Genomic DNA, 17218 nt, shown 5'->3' with positions numbered 1-17218 from the left:
AAGATGTCCCAAAAGGCAGTGGATTAAGAAAATTTGTTTGAGGCAAATGTGTATCCATAAACTGATAAAAGGGACGTGGGTGGCACTGTGGTCTAAACAACTGAGCCTCTTGGGCTTGCCGATTGGAAGGTCAGCAGTTTGAATCCGCACGACAGGATGAGCTCCCGTTGCTCTGTCCCAGCTCTTGCCAACCAAGCAGTTTGAAAGCACACCAGTGTGAGTAGATAAATAGGTACCACTGCAGCGGGAAGGTAAACAACGTCTCCATGTGCTCTGGTTTCCATCACAGTGTTCCACTGCACCAGAAGCAGTTTAGTCATGCTGGCCACATGACCCGGAAAGCTGTCTGTGGATAAACACCGGCTCCCTCAGCCTGAAGCGAGATGAGTGCCACAACCCCATAGTCACCTTTGACTGGACTTAACCATCCAGGGGTCCTTTACCTATACCTATTACCTATAAACTGATGAGAGCATCAAGCACCATTTCTTCCTGGTGACCACTGCATCACCTGACCTGCTCATCCTGTTTCTCACTTCCCAGCCACTTGGCTCCTTCCTGGATCCTACTGCTTATCATTCAGCCATGGCAGCTTGGAAGTGCAGCTTGCCCTGGCTCCAGAACTCTTGGCCTACATTGTGGCAGAGTACATCCTTTCCCTGTATTATACACATGCCCCTGAGCGATGCAGAATGGATGCTCAAGTCAAAGGTTTATGAAAGGTTTGTAAGAGTTTAGAGCCAGCCTTTTTCTTTTCTTTTTTCTTTTTACATCCCACATCATGATATAATTTTGGCAAAAAGAGAGATTGGCTTGGGAAATGTGGTCATGGATATGGGCCCTGGCTTGTTGCTATAGCTCGTATTTCACCTCCTTGAAACCGTGTTTGGCTTGAGAGAGAAGATTGAAAAACACTGTCCTTTAGTATAGATGCTTCATTACACACTAGATGACCAGTTACAAAATAAAACAAAACAAAACACATGCTACTCAGAGATGATTTCCTCACCTGCAGACCAGTATTTTATTGATGCAACGAGAATTCAAAATTGCACCAGTCTAAAGGACACTGGATTATTGTATTCCTCTTGGTTTCCTGACTGCTATTAAATCAATGTAGGCAATAAAATAAGAACCTCGCCTGTAAATTCTTTTCTCTGACAGTTCTGGGACTGATTAAATATTTGCATGGTTCAATTGCAGCCATGTACGATCAGATTCAAGGTCCAGGAATGCACTGAAATGCAACTCAACACTCTCGGATGCTGAATTTTCTTTATTCATTTGCATGTAAAAAAGAGAAGGAACATTAAATAAACACCTCAGAGATACCTGAGCAGATACACAATCAGCCCTGTATGATCAGATTCAAGCATAATTCTTTTCCTTTTCTTTTAAAAAGCCAAATGTATTCCAACAGAATCTTTCTCCATATCACCACACACATTATTTATACTAATTAAAACATTAAAATGAAAAGCATTTGTTGTTTGCGCAAGGGGGGTCATGCTAATTAATGCTGTAACATGCATGAATTATCATTCTTTTTCAAATAAAAAGGAATAAAACAGGGTCTTCAATGACAATAGCAGATATAGGTTAGCAGAATTATTAGGTAAAGTGTTCATTATTCAATCATACATGAAGCTGAGCCCTGGCACTGTAACTGAGCTCTTGTGAACCCCTCTTATAATAAACCTTGCATAAATTTGTTTAGAGTTTAAAGGCAGAACTTTGCTGCCATATTCATTGAGGAAAAATAGAATAATTCTTATTGAGCTAAACTGAGGGATGATACAACCCTCTGTTCTGACAGGTATCTCTACATTTGTGGTCCATCTGCACTATACATTTAATGCAGTACCATACCACTTCAAACACCCATGGCTTCCCTCAAAGAATCCTGGCAACTGCAGTTTGTTAAGTGTGCTGAGATTTGTTTGGAGGCCTCATTCCCTTCACAAAATGACAATTCCCATAGTTCTCTGGTAAGAGGAATTTTCTCTTTGAGGGGAATAGGCGGTCTCCTAACAACCCTCAGCACACTTAACAGACTGCAGTTACCAGGATACTTTGAGGGAAGCCAAGGCTGTTTGAAGTGCTTCAAATACTGCTTCAAATGTACAGTGCTGAATGGGCATTGTTTGTGTGAAGATTGTATCAACACAAAACTTTAGACAATTTCCAGTCACCCATTCTCAGCCTCTAGTTTTATGTTTTCCAGTGCAGTTCTATACATATTTACTCAGTGGCAAGTTCCACTGGGGGAAATCCGATGATATCAGTCTACTAGCAGAACAGACATAATTGGTGAAATGGATTTCCCCGTTCTGCTTGCAGCTATTATGTGTACCCCAGGTATGCTCCAGAGGGTTAGGGCATACAAGCAAAACACATTTGGGGGGAGATTTCAAGGGGGAGGAGATAATGGGTAAGTTCCTTTGGGACTTGCTTCCTAGTAAGCATGTTTAGGATTTCAGTCATAGAGACACTCATAGGCATGAGTATCTTTTATAAACTTTGTCATAACAGTAACAACTACCTTTTGCTGTGAATGATTTTACACTTCCTTTCAAAGGGCTACCCTTTAGTTCAGGACAAAAATCTGATGACAAAACAAAAGTTTAGTTGCATTGGTGCATTAAGGTTCAGAAAATGTACACACCACAACAAATGTCACAAAATTTGTTTGCAGCTATGGTATCATAGCTAGCCTCATACAGGTGTTCTTTCTTTCTTTCTTTCTTTCTTTCTTTCTTTCTTTCTTTCTTTCTTTCTTTCTTTCTTTCTTTTGGTAAACTGCCCTGGAAAATCTGCTGAAGGGCAGCATAGAAATAAATCAATAAATAAGTGAACAAATTCTGTGAAAGATCAGGTGCTGAAAACCTCACCAAAAAGCTTCACCTTTTAGTGTATATATGTAGGATGAGACACCCCATTTCCCTCAGTTACAAAGGGCACACACAAGATGAAAGGGAAGACAAGACAGGCATAAAAGAACTAATGAATTGTTTTATACCTTCCACTACATTGTTACAGACTTTTATTTCCCTTCAGCTTTAGCCATGCCTATGTTTTGACCACACTGGTCAGATGATAAGGATTAATTTGCTGTGACCTATTTGTTTTTAACCTTCATCTGACCTCTAAGCTTCTCCATCCCCTTCTCTTACACTCTTGGTCATCCATGCAATGAGGCCAAGAATAATTTCAAAGCAAAGCTCTCCATTATACTTAATTTTATGACACAAGCCTTTGGTTCCTACGAAACTTTGCCCCTCAAAAAAGAGCCAATATTATGCTTCAAAGGATGTGCAAAACATATTGCATAAGGTATGTGCAATACATTTGGCCATTCTGGCCAGGATCCTAGGATTCTCCAGGGCTCATGCTGTTATTACGTATACAGCATATCAATAATAATAAAACCAGAGGTCCCTGCACAATGCTGCTCCTTTGAAGCAAAGGAGCAGCAACTCTCACACACAGGATCTGAGCCTGTGAGAAGCAAATTCAGAGGGTAGGACAAGGAAGGAGGAGTGGCATGGCACTGGTGGGAAGAAAGAGACTTGGCAAGAAAGGTGTCCCCTAGGTGACCTGACCTGACCTGTAGTAATCTGAGGCTGTCTCCACTGGACTGGAAGAAACCCAGATCCCTCCTAATAGGCTCATGTTGGCCTAGGATCTGGGCTTTGACCGATTCTGGGACACAACCCTAGTCTCCAGTTCACAAAACCCAAGAACATAAGTCTGCTTGTAAGGTATGTTAAGTTTTGCTTTCGGTTTATCAAGTCTTTGATATGTTCACATGTACATATACATAGATCTCTCTCATTCTCACAGTACCTACTTTTCATGAAGGAAAATGTATTTTCCATGCTCCTTTGGCCACCTCACCTGCCCCATGTTCATTATTCTATCTTATCTAAGCAAACAGATGCAGTGGTGCTCAAATAGCAGAGCACCTGATAAGAATTTGTTCCACACTGTAAAACTTCTCTGTGAAAGAACAGAACTTTCCTATTAACACACCTTTGCTTAAAAGGATATTCTGTCTGCGAAAGAGAGCCTGGTTTTGATTCCCTTTTGACTCTTGTTAAAATGGGTCTGTCTTATTAGTTTGGCATCACCTAATTCACACCCGGGACACAGGTGGCGCTGTGGGTTAAAGCCTCAGCGCCTAGGACTTGCTGATCGAAAGGTCGGCGGTTCGAATCCCTGCTGCGGGGTGCGCTCCCGCTGCTCGGTCCCAGCACCTGCCAACCTAGCAGTTCGAAAGCACCTCCGGGTGCAAGTAGATAAATAGGGACCGCTTACCAGCGGGAAGGTAAACGGCGTTTCCGTGTGCAGCTCTGGCTCGCCAGAGCAGCGATGTCACACTGGCCACGTGACCCGGAAGTGTCTCCGGACAGCGCTGGCCCCTGGCCTCTTAAGTGAGATGGGCGCACAACCCCAGAGTCTGTCAAGACTGGCCCGTACGGGCAGGGGTACCTTTACCTTTACCTTTAATTCACACCCACTTAGTCACCCTTCATTCCTTTCTAATCCCGCCAAATTTGACTTCCTTCTTCAGTGCCACTCCTCAAGGAGCCCAACTACGCAGCAGGAAAGTAACAAACATAGAGAGATGTGTACTGTAATAATGCATTCTGGCAGTAGGACAGTAGACTCAGCAACTTGCTTACAAGAGGCTAATAAACGTATGAAAACCCTAAACCCAGTTTATCAATGGTAAAAGGTAAAGGGACCTCTGACCGTTAGGTCCAGTCGCGGACGACTCTGGGGTTGTGGTGCCCATCTCTCTTTACTGGCCGAGGGAGCCGGCGTACAGCTTCCGGGTCATGTGGCCAGCATGACTAAGCCACTTCTGGCGAACCAGAGCAGCGCACGGAAACGCTGTTTACCTTCCCACCGGAGTGGTACCTATTTATCTACTTGCACTTCAATGTGCTTTCATAATAAATAGATAAATAGATAGATGATAGATGATAGATAGATAGATATATAGATGATAGGTAGATGATAGATAAATAATTTGTATCCAACACTTCTGTTTCGCTCATGCAACAGACGTCTGCCCATGCAATGAAACTTCTCCCTCGTCTCCTCTCTGCTACAGTCTCCTGTGTACCCACAAAATCTGCTCCAGAGGATTAGAGGACCCTCTGGAGTAGATTTGAGGGGTGCATGAGGAGAAGAGCGGAGAGGGAGGTTAGATTGTGCAAGCAGAACACTGCTCATGCAGCATTAGATACAATTTCTTCTCGTTGTTTCATATACTTATCTACTGCTTAAAACTAAAGCAATATCTAACATGCAGTCCTGAGCAGGAAAGGCTAAAAGCTTCATCTTCTTCCACTGCTAGGGACAAGGCTTTGCTTTTAAATAAGGTCTGAGAAAGTGATCTGAGGCCCACCTCAGGCTTGCATTCTTTAAAGCTCAAGTAATTAATCTGGGACGATTCTCCCTGAGGTAACAAATTAGCACTTCTGGTTACACTCTAGTGCCATTTAGAATCAAACTTCACCCTCAGGCTTGGGGTGTGGATGTCTGTAATCTACTTGTGACATTGTTTAATCACCCCAATTAGAAGTTCAAAAGAGCGGCTAAAGGAATTGCCTTACCCTAAACAGTTTACTTAGAAGATCCAGTTCGCTGTGCTCAACTGGATCTCTTCATGGGTCAGTTTTAATTGCAGCCTCTGCATGTCAATAGTTTAATTACCAAGTGCTAATGAATGCTCGTTTGTCTCTTTTTAATAAATAAAATTCCAAACAGCCCTGCCAAGGCACTGAACAATATTACAAATGAGCTGGAAAAATAGGCACGGGTTTAAAAATAATTATCTAAATCACAGTAAGAATGATATAATAAAGCACTAGCCGAGGAGGTATCATGTGATATTTGCAAGCTAAAAGTTGTAAAATATTAAAAATTACACAGATAGATGGTTTTAGTGCTGTAGGGTAGATGTGCTGGAGAGCCTATCCAAGGAGAATGTGTCTTAATTGCAGCGCTACCCCCTAAAAGTCAGATTATTTCTTCTTGAAGGCGACTCCCTCCTGCAGACCTTAGGTACTGGACAGCTTTGCATGGGAGAAAACAGGCTCATCCACATCAAGCCCAAGCATCTAAAAGCTTGAAAAGTAACAATTAGCAACTTGTACTGAACCAAAAGCAAACTGCAAAATCGAGCAGGTGAGCAAGAGTTGGCTCAATATTCTGTTTGTGTCAGACTCCCATCAAAAGCTAGCTGAAGCTTCCTGTTTTCAAGGGTTGTCTTGCATTGCATATATTGCACTGGTCTATGCAAGGGGTTACATGAATAACTATGACCAGATCTCTCTTAGAGACAGAAAAGTGCATTCAGGTTCTCAGGTGTGACTGATTAAAAGCATTGAAAGCATTCCTGGGCAGAGCTGCAACTGGGCATCTGGGAAGAAAGCCAGAAGGCCATGAAGCCCTATGAAGAAGTTTTACTTTAATAATAATAACAACTTTCTTTTTTCCTGGGCAAGAGAGATGCCAGAAATGCTAGCATGTTTTTAGATGCTCTTTTATAAAACAAATGACTGCATGTTGTTAAAATTAAGTGGGCTTTAATTATAATTATAACATCCTACTCATACTTTCAGACCAAAGATACACAGTGTTTGTTTGGTTTTTTTAAGTGCAAAGCAGCCACAGGTGGCTTAATGTTGAACAAAAAGCTGGTGAGAGAGAACAAATGTTTCACCTGGGAAGTCCAGAGGATGGCAAAATGAGAACAGTCCTTTTCAGTTGTGGCTTCCCTACTTGGGGAATGCTCTCCCCAGGGAGGCTTGCCTGGCCTCATGATTAAGCACCAGGAAAAAACATTCTTTTTAAATCTGGCCTTTGGCTTTTCATTGTCTACCCTTTTTGCATAGGTGGGATGTTTCGATCTAGTTTTTTTTTTGTCTTTTAGATTGGTTTTTTAATGCTGGTTTTAATATATGTATGCATTTGTTTGCTTGCTTTAAATATTGTAAGTCACTCTGAGTTGTCATGGCAAAAAAAAATTGACTGGTATATTTAATAAATAATAATAATAACAACAAGAACAACAATAGCAACCACAGTCCTTTCTTTGGTGCTATTTGTTCATTCAAAATTACCTGAAGCTGCTTTTCTCTTCGAGAGAGTAAAGAGTGTAGGGATCCTTTGCCTTTCCTGCCAGAGGTGGAAACACAGCTGGGGGCAGGGGCGAGTGTATGCATGGGTGGCAAGGAGAAAAACCCCATCCCTTTCCTCCTGCTGATCCTCAGTTCAACCTGAAGTCATGTGTCATGAGTGGGTTTTTTTTACAAAGCAACAACCATGAAAACAACAACATAATATTGGGTAATACAGTCGTACCTTGGAAGTCAAATGGAATCAGTTTCGGAAGTCTGTTCAACTTCCAAAATGTTCAGTAACCAAATCACAGCTTCTGATTGGCTGCAGGAAGCTCCTGTAGCCAATTGGAAGTTGCGGAAGCCCCACTGGACGTTCAGCTTCCAAAAATAGTTCTCAAACCGGAACAGTCACTTCTGAGTTTGCAGCGTTCGAGAGCCAAAACTTTCGAGAACTAAACTGTTCGGAAAAAGGTACGACTGTACTGAATTTGGTCTATAGGTAGTCATTTGCGACCATGTTTTTTTTTACTAGAAACTTTTTTACTACAAACAAATGCAGTTCTATGTGTTCTGAATTTTAGAGTCCATTGTGATTTTTAAAAGTGTCATCTGCAGTAATAATCTGTATAGATTAAGACCACACTACTTGCTTATGCAAACCATCTTTTTGTGTCTCTTGGAAGGTGTGTTAGGGAAGAAATGAAGGAACAACCCCTTGTTCTCAAAAACCGCATGCACTCAGCACATCTTCAGGTGTAAAACACATGTTGCACTGGGCCAGGGACAGTCCACTGCATCTATAGTCACAACCTGTTTAATTGGAATTTGTGAGAACAAAATTATTCTGGAAATAATATACAGAAACACACACACACACACACAACCAGTCCAAGCTGTGGCCATGAATAATCTGAACAATCTGCAAGGGTTTCCGGTCTGTGGCTAATGGGATGTTTCACCAAGGCTTTGTCACCATGGCAAATACTTTATAATACATAAACATGTGCCGGGCTGAAAATCCACCCACTCTTGCTGAAAGATGGCCAGGTTTTGTAAATCTGCATTCCAGCTACCCTGCTGACTTTTGAGATAAGCCCTTTCAATCAACATTCCATGTGTTTAAGAAAAATGTGTGAAAAGTACAGTTTAGAAGAACATGCATGCTTTTCTATTTTTACAGCTCAAGTTTTCATGTTTTCACGGGAGAACCTGGTTTTTAAACACACACACACACACATACTTCTCCAATGGTTCTGTATTTTCTCCTTTGTTTTTTTTCCTAGGGACAAGCTGGGAACACTTTGCCAAGTTTCTAGTTTCTGATTTTTAGCTTTGGCAGGTGTTATATGAATACTCCAGTTTTAATGAGATTTTCTTGAGGTTTCTGACTGTTCCTTTATGGCTACATTTAGAAGACCAGGTACTTCAATGCAACCCACCGCCTCCCTGCTATATTAGCAGGGCTGCAGAGCTATTTTTAAAGTCCATTTTATGATGTTTCGCTTTAAAAGGGATCAAATGCCTGCAAAATTTTAAATTGCAAGTAAAAGAAATGTCAGAATGAAAGTAGACTCCTGTCCCACCTAGCCATTTAAGGATGGGGTTGTGTGAATGACATCTGTATCTTTGCATGACATTTGGATGTTTGATGCTGGGGGTGGGGAACCCGGCGGTGGAATGAAAGAGTTCTGTATAAGGGAAACATCACAGAGCTTTTGAAGACAAAAAGTGGCTTGCTGCCACCTCTAGGAATCAGTATCTTGCAGTCCTGTGGAATGTGAGAGGTTTTAATAGTCCATTAACAAGTGGAGTGTCACAGCTTCCCCACTTCTGATAAAGCTAGTATCCTAATTCAGACCTACAGCTGTGGGAGCACTCATAAACCAATGGCAAATCAACAACGCTCCACAATGTTCTTTCCCATAGACAAAGCCAGAAATGTGGGTTTCAGTTTCAAGTTCTGTTAGAAATTTGAGTCACTAGGTTCTGTGGGTGCTCGGTGCTTTTTAACAGTTTCCTTGGTTTTTACTGCCAGCAGACTGGTTAATCTTTATAAAAAGTGTGTCACGCTGCTGACTTTGCCAGCATGAGAGAGGAATGCGCTATGATGTTGTTGCCTGGGATATCTAATGATGCATCAAACTTGTCAGACATGCCATCAGCTGTAAACAAAAAAACAAAAAACCCAGACTGGGAAGCACAAGAGAAATTCCTAGATCTACAGAGACACATAGGAAAGAAGGGGTGTCCAGAGGCACAAGCTCTGGAGTAAATCCCATTAACCCAGTTTCTCAGACCCATAACCCAATAGTGCCAGAGCAAAAATGGCTGCCATGGGCAACAAAACAAGAGGTGCCAGTACTTCACCCCTTTCAACATTTCTCTGATGAAAATAGGGACATCCTATTCCATCCCCTCCAAAATTTCTCCAGTGAAAATAGGGAAAGCAGCACTATTGGGGAAAGCAGCACATTCTGGGATGAAATCAGAAGCCGGGACGTACTTTGTAATTTGGGGTCTGTCCCTGGAAAATCAGGACACTTGGAGGGTATGGTACTCCATACCAGTAAATTACTATCACTCACAAAAAGCCCTGCCCATAACTGTTTTCTGGAACATATTGAAATATTTCTGTTCATTAAAATGCACTAACTGTGAGAATAGCTGCCTAGAATACCCTAAACACCCATAGCTCACCTGCTTCCCTCAGGTGTGATGGGGGATATTGACCCATTGCCAGTTGAAATATGATTCAGCAGCCAGTTCAGTCAGCTTTTATACATGGACTGAAGAGGACCACCATCTTGTCACTGGCCTCAGCCAGCTACATTTATTGAGCCTGTGAAAGAGAACGAGTCACCAAAAATAAAACCTATTATTGTGGTACCTCGGGTTAAGTACTTAATTCGTTCCGGAGGTCTGTACTTAACGTGAAACTGTGCTTAACCCGAAGCACCACTTTAGCTAATGGGGTCTCCTGCTGCTGCCGCACCGCCGGAGCAAGATTTCTGATCTCATCCTGAAGCAAAGTTCTTAACCTGAAGCACTATTTCTGGGTTAGCGGAGTCTGTAACCTGAGGCGTATGTAATCTGAAGCGTATGTAACCCGAGTTACCACTGTACATAATGTAGAAGAGTATGCAGTGGGGAGGGGGCCTGGACCTACATAACTACATCCACTTTGACCAGTTAGTCTATTTCTGCAATTCTACACACACTTGCAATGGAGTTCAGAGCTATTTACTCCCAACAGGCTTACAAGTGCATTGCACCAGGTCTTGCTGAACTGAAAAGGGTCTCTGGAGCATATTTCAGAAAGATACTGCCCACTTGCCTTGTTGTGGGGAGCAATCTTTTATTTCCAGTAACAGGAGGATGATAGCAATGGCACAGACAGTGCAAATAAGCCAGGAAGAAAAGTGTTTTGCTTAAATGTTTTAGGAGACAAAGCCTCTCATTTGGGGAAAGTCCTTAGTACATTGGTTTTGCTCACCCATGTGGTCAGATTGCTATACAGTGGTACCTTGGGTTAAGTACTTAATTCATTCTGGAGGTCCGTTCTTAACCTGAAACTGTTCTTAACCTGAAGCACCACTTTAGCTAATGGGGCCTCCTGCTGCCGCCGCACCGCCAGAGCACGATTTATGTTCTCATCCTGAAGCAAAGTTCTTAACCCGAGGTACTATTTCTGTGTTAGCGGAGTCTGTAACCTGAAGCGTATGTAACATGAAGCGTATGTAACCCGAGGTACCATTGTAACTGGGTTTGAAAGAATTTCCTCCCTCTCTTGAATCTTATAAGCTGTCAGCTAGGAACAAAGTTTCCTGCAATGCACCAAGGATCAAGGAAATCAACTCTCTATTTTTCTTCTGTTTTAAAAATGGGCTCCAGAGTCTTTAGAGGTCAATAGAATCTGAAACATATCACAAAATTGGTCCTTTCTGCTTAAGAAGATACATACACCAGATGGCACCCGCACAATTTACTGTTCTGCTTTGGCCAAAAAAATCCCTGCATTGAAATTCCTAATGATAAATGGCCTTTGGGAGCAAGAGAGACTCAAAACTAGGCCATTCTGAGTCATATTTTATAGACCTTTACTATGAATTTGAACTTAGGAAGCACAAATACCAGTGCAGTGTGTGTTGTCTGCCTGCAATTATAAATTGGATTGTTGGGTGATAGGGACAAATTTCCCCCACTAAAGAAAGCTTATGGGAAATTAACATTTCCTTTGCAGCACAGCGGTTTCTTCTAAGAACAAGATTATTAGTGTACAACAGGAAACAAGTTACTCTTGCCTAGAACATTTAGGCCATCTCGAATATTTAAATCAATTTGACCACTGCATTGAAATATTCATTTCCTAATTGTGTAGTGCATGAAATCTGAGGGCTACTCGTGTTTTCCAATAAATGGAAAGCATGCTAAAAGCTTTCATACAAAGAACATCTGGTGATATAAGTTACCCCCCTCTAATACTAATTTTAACAGCTCCCAAATGTGGGTAGAAATACTACTTTTTATACTTTGTTTAAAGTTCATTTCCTGTCCCTAGGATATTTATTGACCCTCTAATGCTGGCCATTTCCACTTTCCACTTTTCCTGTGAGTCTTATACTCGTTTTCATTGACTTCATTCCATTCCTGACCTCTTTTCCCCTCAAGAAAATTAAACACAGCCCAAGACATGTTGGACACCAATTAGTTTTACAGCTCTTCTTACCTCCCCTCCGACTGCATTCTTTAGTTCATTGAATCCACCCATAATGTTACGCTTCAAACCTGCAGAGACAGGGAGGAAAATATAACCACACTGCAAAACGCAGATAATTAAAAAGGCTTTTGGGTAGCAGAAACAAAATTCTGATTGAAAGTGAGGTGCGGAGGGAAGGCTGGAAACAAAGCCGTGAGGTAAAGTTGTTTACTTTTTCCTTTCTTTAAAAAATGCACACTAAAGGGGGGGGGAGTAGTGTCTAACAAGAAGCAATATTAAACCCATTGATACAAAAACAAAGCAAAACAAACAAATGAACCTTTGTCTCTCAACTTTTATATTTGTAGAGAAATAAATGTTTGTTATATTTGAAAAAAGGTTTTGTGTTTTTTTACTTCTTTTTAAAGGCACTATTCACTTTTACAGTCATAAATACTTATCATATGCTAGTCCAGGGGTACCCAATGTGCTGCCCCACAGATGATGTTGGGCTCATAGAATCATAGAGTTGAAAGGGACACCAAGCGTCATCTAGTCCAACCCTCTGCAAGGCAGAAATCTCAAATAAAGCATCCATGACAGATGGCCATCCAACCCCTGCTTAAAAGCTTCCAGTGAATGAGAATCCACAGGTTCCCAAGGGAGACCATTCCACAGTCAAACAGCTCTTACTGTCAGAAAGTTCTTCCTGATGTTTAGTCAGAATTTCCTTTCTTGTAACTTGAAACCATTGTTTTGAGTCCTGCCATCCAGAGCAGGGAAAAAAAAAACTTGTTCCTCTTCCACGTGACAGCCTTTAATATATTTGAAGATGGCTATCATATCCTCTCAGTCTCCTCTTTTCCAGGCGCAACATACCCAGCTCCTTCAACCATTCCTCATAAGGCTTGGTTTCCAGACCCTTGATCATCTTAGTTGCCCCCCTCTGCACACGTTCCAGCTTGTCAACATCCTTCTTAAATTATGGTGCTCTGAACTGGACACAGTATTCCAGGTGCGATCTGACCAAGGCAAAAGAGTGTGGTATTATTACTTCCCTTGACCGTGACACTATACTTCTGTTGATGCAGCATCTGTATGTTGCTGCATCACATGTTGACACATGTTAAGCTTCTGTTCTACTAAGACCCCTAGAACTTTTCACATGTACTATTGGAAAGTCAGGTGTCCCCCAGTTTATATTTGTGCAGCTGGTTCTTCCTGCCTAAGTGCAGAACCTTACATTTGTCCCTATTGAAATTCATTTTATTAGTTTGGGCCCAGTTCTCCAAGCTGTTATGGTCGTTTCGAATCCTGATTCTGTCTTCTGCAGCATTAGCTACCCCTCCCAGTTTGCTGTCACCTGCAAATTTGACGAGCATCCCCTCAATTCCTTCATCCATTTCCTTCATCCACAACTCCCATCAGCCCCAACCAGCATGACTACAGTAATGGTCAGGGATAGGGATGAGAGAGAAATGTGATTCAATTTGCATTCACAGCTGAGCTTGCAAAATTTGTACTTTCCAGAACAATATACAAATCACAACATAACCATCCTTCAAAATTTGCATTGTGTACAAAAATGTAGATATCAAAATTATTATGATATAGATTGGGAGAGGGAGAATTTTTGCTATATTCTAGTGCAAACCTAAAGCAAAGCAGCGATAGTGTTCTTCCTGATTCACGCAACAGTATCAGCATACTCCTTCTGAATGCTGGAAGTACAAATGTTTACAGATTACTTAGCTACTGCAGTTAGAGCCAGAATTTCTAAAAATCAGCCATTAGACAACATGCAAAACTAGGCAGGTTTATTGTGACAGAGCTTCCATTTAAATCAATGGAGCTATCTTCCAAATAAATGTGCTTAGGATTGATTACTTAGTGCTTACTGATGACTCGGCATTCACATAGTTTCATTTGGAGGTGAACTGAAAGCAAAACAGCTTGAAAAATCTTAGTCTAATGGTAAGTGTTCCTTGAATTCTGGTCAGTGCTCTTTTCCATTAATCCAGGAACAGGGATTAACAGCTGTGGTCCTCCAGATGGTGTTAGATTTCCCATTGATTGCAGCCAGAATTGATATCCGAGATATTGATGTAGACTAAATGTCTTTGAGGACCATATTCTCTCCAAGCAATGCTGGTTAGAGAAACTAAGGACAGGAAGTTGAGCACAAAAGTGTCAAATTTAGATTTTATAATCTCCAAATGGAGAAATATTTATCCCTTAGTTCACATGAATTTAGAAACTGGATCTTCAACCATGACGTCAACCAAGACAGAGCATCCATTATCACTGCCAATTATTCTATTTGGTACCCTCAAATTAAGGACACCATTTAAGGCCTCACCACCTTGAAACACTGAATTTTCCACTATTACTGTATTTTTTGATCTATAAGACTCAATTTTTCCCTCCTAAAAAGTAAGGGAAAATGTGTGTGCATCTTATGGAGCGAATGCAGGCTGTGCAGCTACCCCAGAAGCCAGAACAGCAAGAGGGATTGCTGCTTTCACTGCGCAGTGATCCATCTTGCTGTTCTAGCTTCTGAGATTCAGAATATTTTTTTTTCTTGTTTTCCTCCTCCAAAAACTAGGTGCGTCTTGTGGTCTGGTGTGTCTTATGGAGCGAAAAATACAGCACATAGATGCCCTCAGCATACTTATAGGAGAGATGCCTACTATAGGAGAGATGTTGATATGGCACAAAAATGCATTTATGGATGTCATCAGGTTGAGAACATCGTGCAGTATTTGTTGATTTGCCCTTTATATACCATGTCCAGAAATATATATATATATCTCCTATCTTTTATTGGCCTTCTCAGATCAATTCCCCCCAGGAAGTGATAGTTGAACTCATACCCAATAAAATTAAACATCTGGTAGCCAAATTTGTTCTGGCAGCTAAGAAAGTTTGCTGCAGTTAGGTTAATGCATTTCAACTTTAAATTGTTATGCCGTAAATTTTTATGTTGTAGACTTTTATGCTGTAGAACTTTATAGACTAATGCTGTGTGATTTTAGAGGAATGCCTTGGTTTCCCCCTCTGCTGTTCATTGTTAAGTCCTTTGGCTATATACAGTAAACTGAATTGAAATTGGTGTTAAATTCCAATTTCCATCAGTTCTAGCCCACATGGTCAATGATCAGGGATGAAGGGAGCTGAGTCCAGCAACATCTGGAGTGCCACTGATTTCTCATTTGCTGCATCGATCCATCTCCTTCCTTTCCTTCAGGTCAAAACACGGATGTTCACAGTTAATCTTAAACAGATGAACTGTATTTTTAGTATGATAAATGGAACTTGCCAAAAGTTCTCAAATGATGGTCCAGTGGGACGTGATCCAGGTGAATTATTCAGATAGCTATGATGGATGTCAGCATTCTAAATTAAGAGGCTTTCGTTAAATCCTGTATTGTGAATCAGAAGGAGAATGACAAAAAAAAATATTAGTGTGAGCAAGGATATTGTTGGGTGAAGACATTTTCCACACTAAAGCTTTAAAAAAATGTTTGCCTATGGCAGTATTCAAAGAATATAAACACCTTTCATTCATGCTTAGTCCCCTAAGGGGGAGGTTATTGTTTTGCTGTTTTATTTTACTTATTTACTTGTTTTTATCCTGTATTTTATTCTGTGAACCGCCCTGAGTTCTTATGATGAAGTGTGGTATATAAATCTAATCTAATCTAAATAAATAAATAAGCAAGCCACTGTAACAATTTGGGGAAGAAGAAGACAGTCAGTGCAATTTGGAAAGAATGAGTTACAATTCAAGAAAAAGATTGGTCCAATGACACGAAGCAAGGTGGAATCATTTAATCATTACACTTTAATGGTCGAAATTTGTAAGGGAAAGGGACTGACAATTGAGCACAGAGGCTCACGAATATGCCATTTGAAAGGAGCAATTGTATTTATTATACGTAGAAATTGCTCACTTCAGGATATGCACACACTTCTAACCACACAAGTCTAATGAATTTATATGTGCAGGTTAATAAGAAGCCACCTGCTGTATGCAGTAGAGTGAATAACAGCAAATGAGGTTAGTGGGACACTCATTGAGCCTAAAATTCTGGCTCAGAATAGCATCTAAGGAGTTGAAGCATGCAAAGGTTTGTAGCGTGCCTTGTATGAGGGAGAGGTTTAGAGGAAGTGGGGGGTGCCATAATCAGCAGGCTGTAGTGGTTCCCACTAGCAACACTTTGGATGTCCTATACTCTTCTATAACAAGGAATTTGGAGATCACCTTTGGAACACAAGGGTGAGCACCTTCTTAGATTTCCAAGTGAGTCTCTCCCCAGTGTCATATTAAAGCCAACAGGATAGGCTGGACAGTCTTTAGATATGTATAAACGGCCTCGGTCCTGTATACCTGAAGGAGCGTCTCCACCCCCATCGTTCAGCCCGGACACTGAGATCCAGCGCCGAGGGCCTTCTGGCGGTTCCCTCATTGCGAGAAGTGAGGTTACAGGGAACCAGACAGAGGGCCTTCTCGGTAGTGGCGCCCGCCCTGTGGAACGCCCTCCCATCAGATGTCAAAGAGATAAAGAATTACCTGACGTTCAGAAGACATCTTAAGGCAGCCCTGTTTAGGGATGTTTTTAATATGTAATGCTGTATTGTTTTTAATACTGATTGGGAGCCGCCCAGAGTGGCTGGGGAAACTCAGCCAGATGGGCGGGGTATAAATAATAAATTATTATTATTATTATTATTATTATTATTATTATTATTATGTTAGCAGAGAAAGAGGGTCCCAGTTGCCTGATGGGCAGTTTGACTTTCCTTTAAATGAGCTAGAGACTGGAGTGCAACCCTTGCCTCTACCCCTCTATGCTTTTTACTCAGCAGGACCACCATTGACCATTGGTGATCTTGAATGGTGACATCGGGACAGGGCTTTGGAGAAGAAGTCCAGGACCCCACTTAGCAGAACGAGCAGGAGAGCTCCCAAAACACAGCAGGGCTAGCTTTGTATCTTGGAAGTAAGTGCGGCCATGCATATTGCCATCCACAAAACACCCCCATAAGACCATGAAGGCTAGTGCTCTAGAATTACCCCCACCCACCCATACACACTTCTTTTCTGAAAACTTTGGGGAGCAACATTCATTCATTCATTCATTCATTCAGCTACATTTCTCTTCTACTTTTTCCTCCAAGGAGCTCAAGGTGATGTGTGTGGTTCTCCTTATCCTCGTTTATCCACATAACAACCTGGACTGGCCCAAGGTGACAACAGGTGAAATTAATGAACCTAAGTTAGTCAGGTCCACAATTTTCAGTGCCTCTAACATTAGATACAGCTCTCTGAAGTGATCAGCCAGTGCCTTAGTGCCAAATTCCATATAGAACATAATAGTTTAAT

General features: G+C 41.4%; 1 long non-coding RNA gene across 2 annotated transcripts; it reads right to left on the bottom strand.

Annotated features, from left to right (window-relative positions):
- Positions 1 to 1015: 1015 nt before the first annotated feature.
- Positions 1016 to 15255, bottom strand: LOC309380331. Of its 2 annotated transcripts, none has more exons than XR_014172837.1 (3): positions 15152 to 15255; positions 11863 to 11921; positions 1016 to 1274 (listed from the first exon to the last, which is right to left on the bottom strand). It is a non-coding gene; the product is annotated as an uncharacterized lncRNA (long non-coding RNA). The 2 variants fall into 2 exon arrangements; XR_014172838.1 differs by lacking the exon at positions 1016 to 1274 and adding an exon at positions 6038 to 6138.
- Positions 15256 to 17218: the final 1963 nt, after the last annotated feature.

Source organism: Podarcis melisellensis (genome assembly GCF_964234715.1).
Source record: "Podarcis melisellensis genome assembly, chromosome: 1".
In the NCBI taxonomy this organism is placed as follows: domain Eukaryota; kingdom Metazoa; phylum Chordata; class Lepidosauria; order Squamata; family Lacertidae; genus Podarcis; species Podarcis melisellensis.
This window is presented reverse-complemented; position numbering and strand designations above follow the sequence as displayed.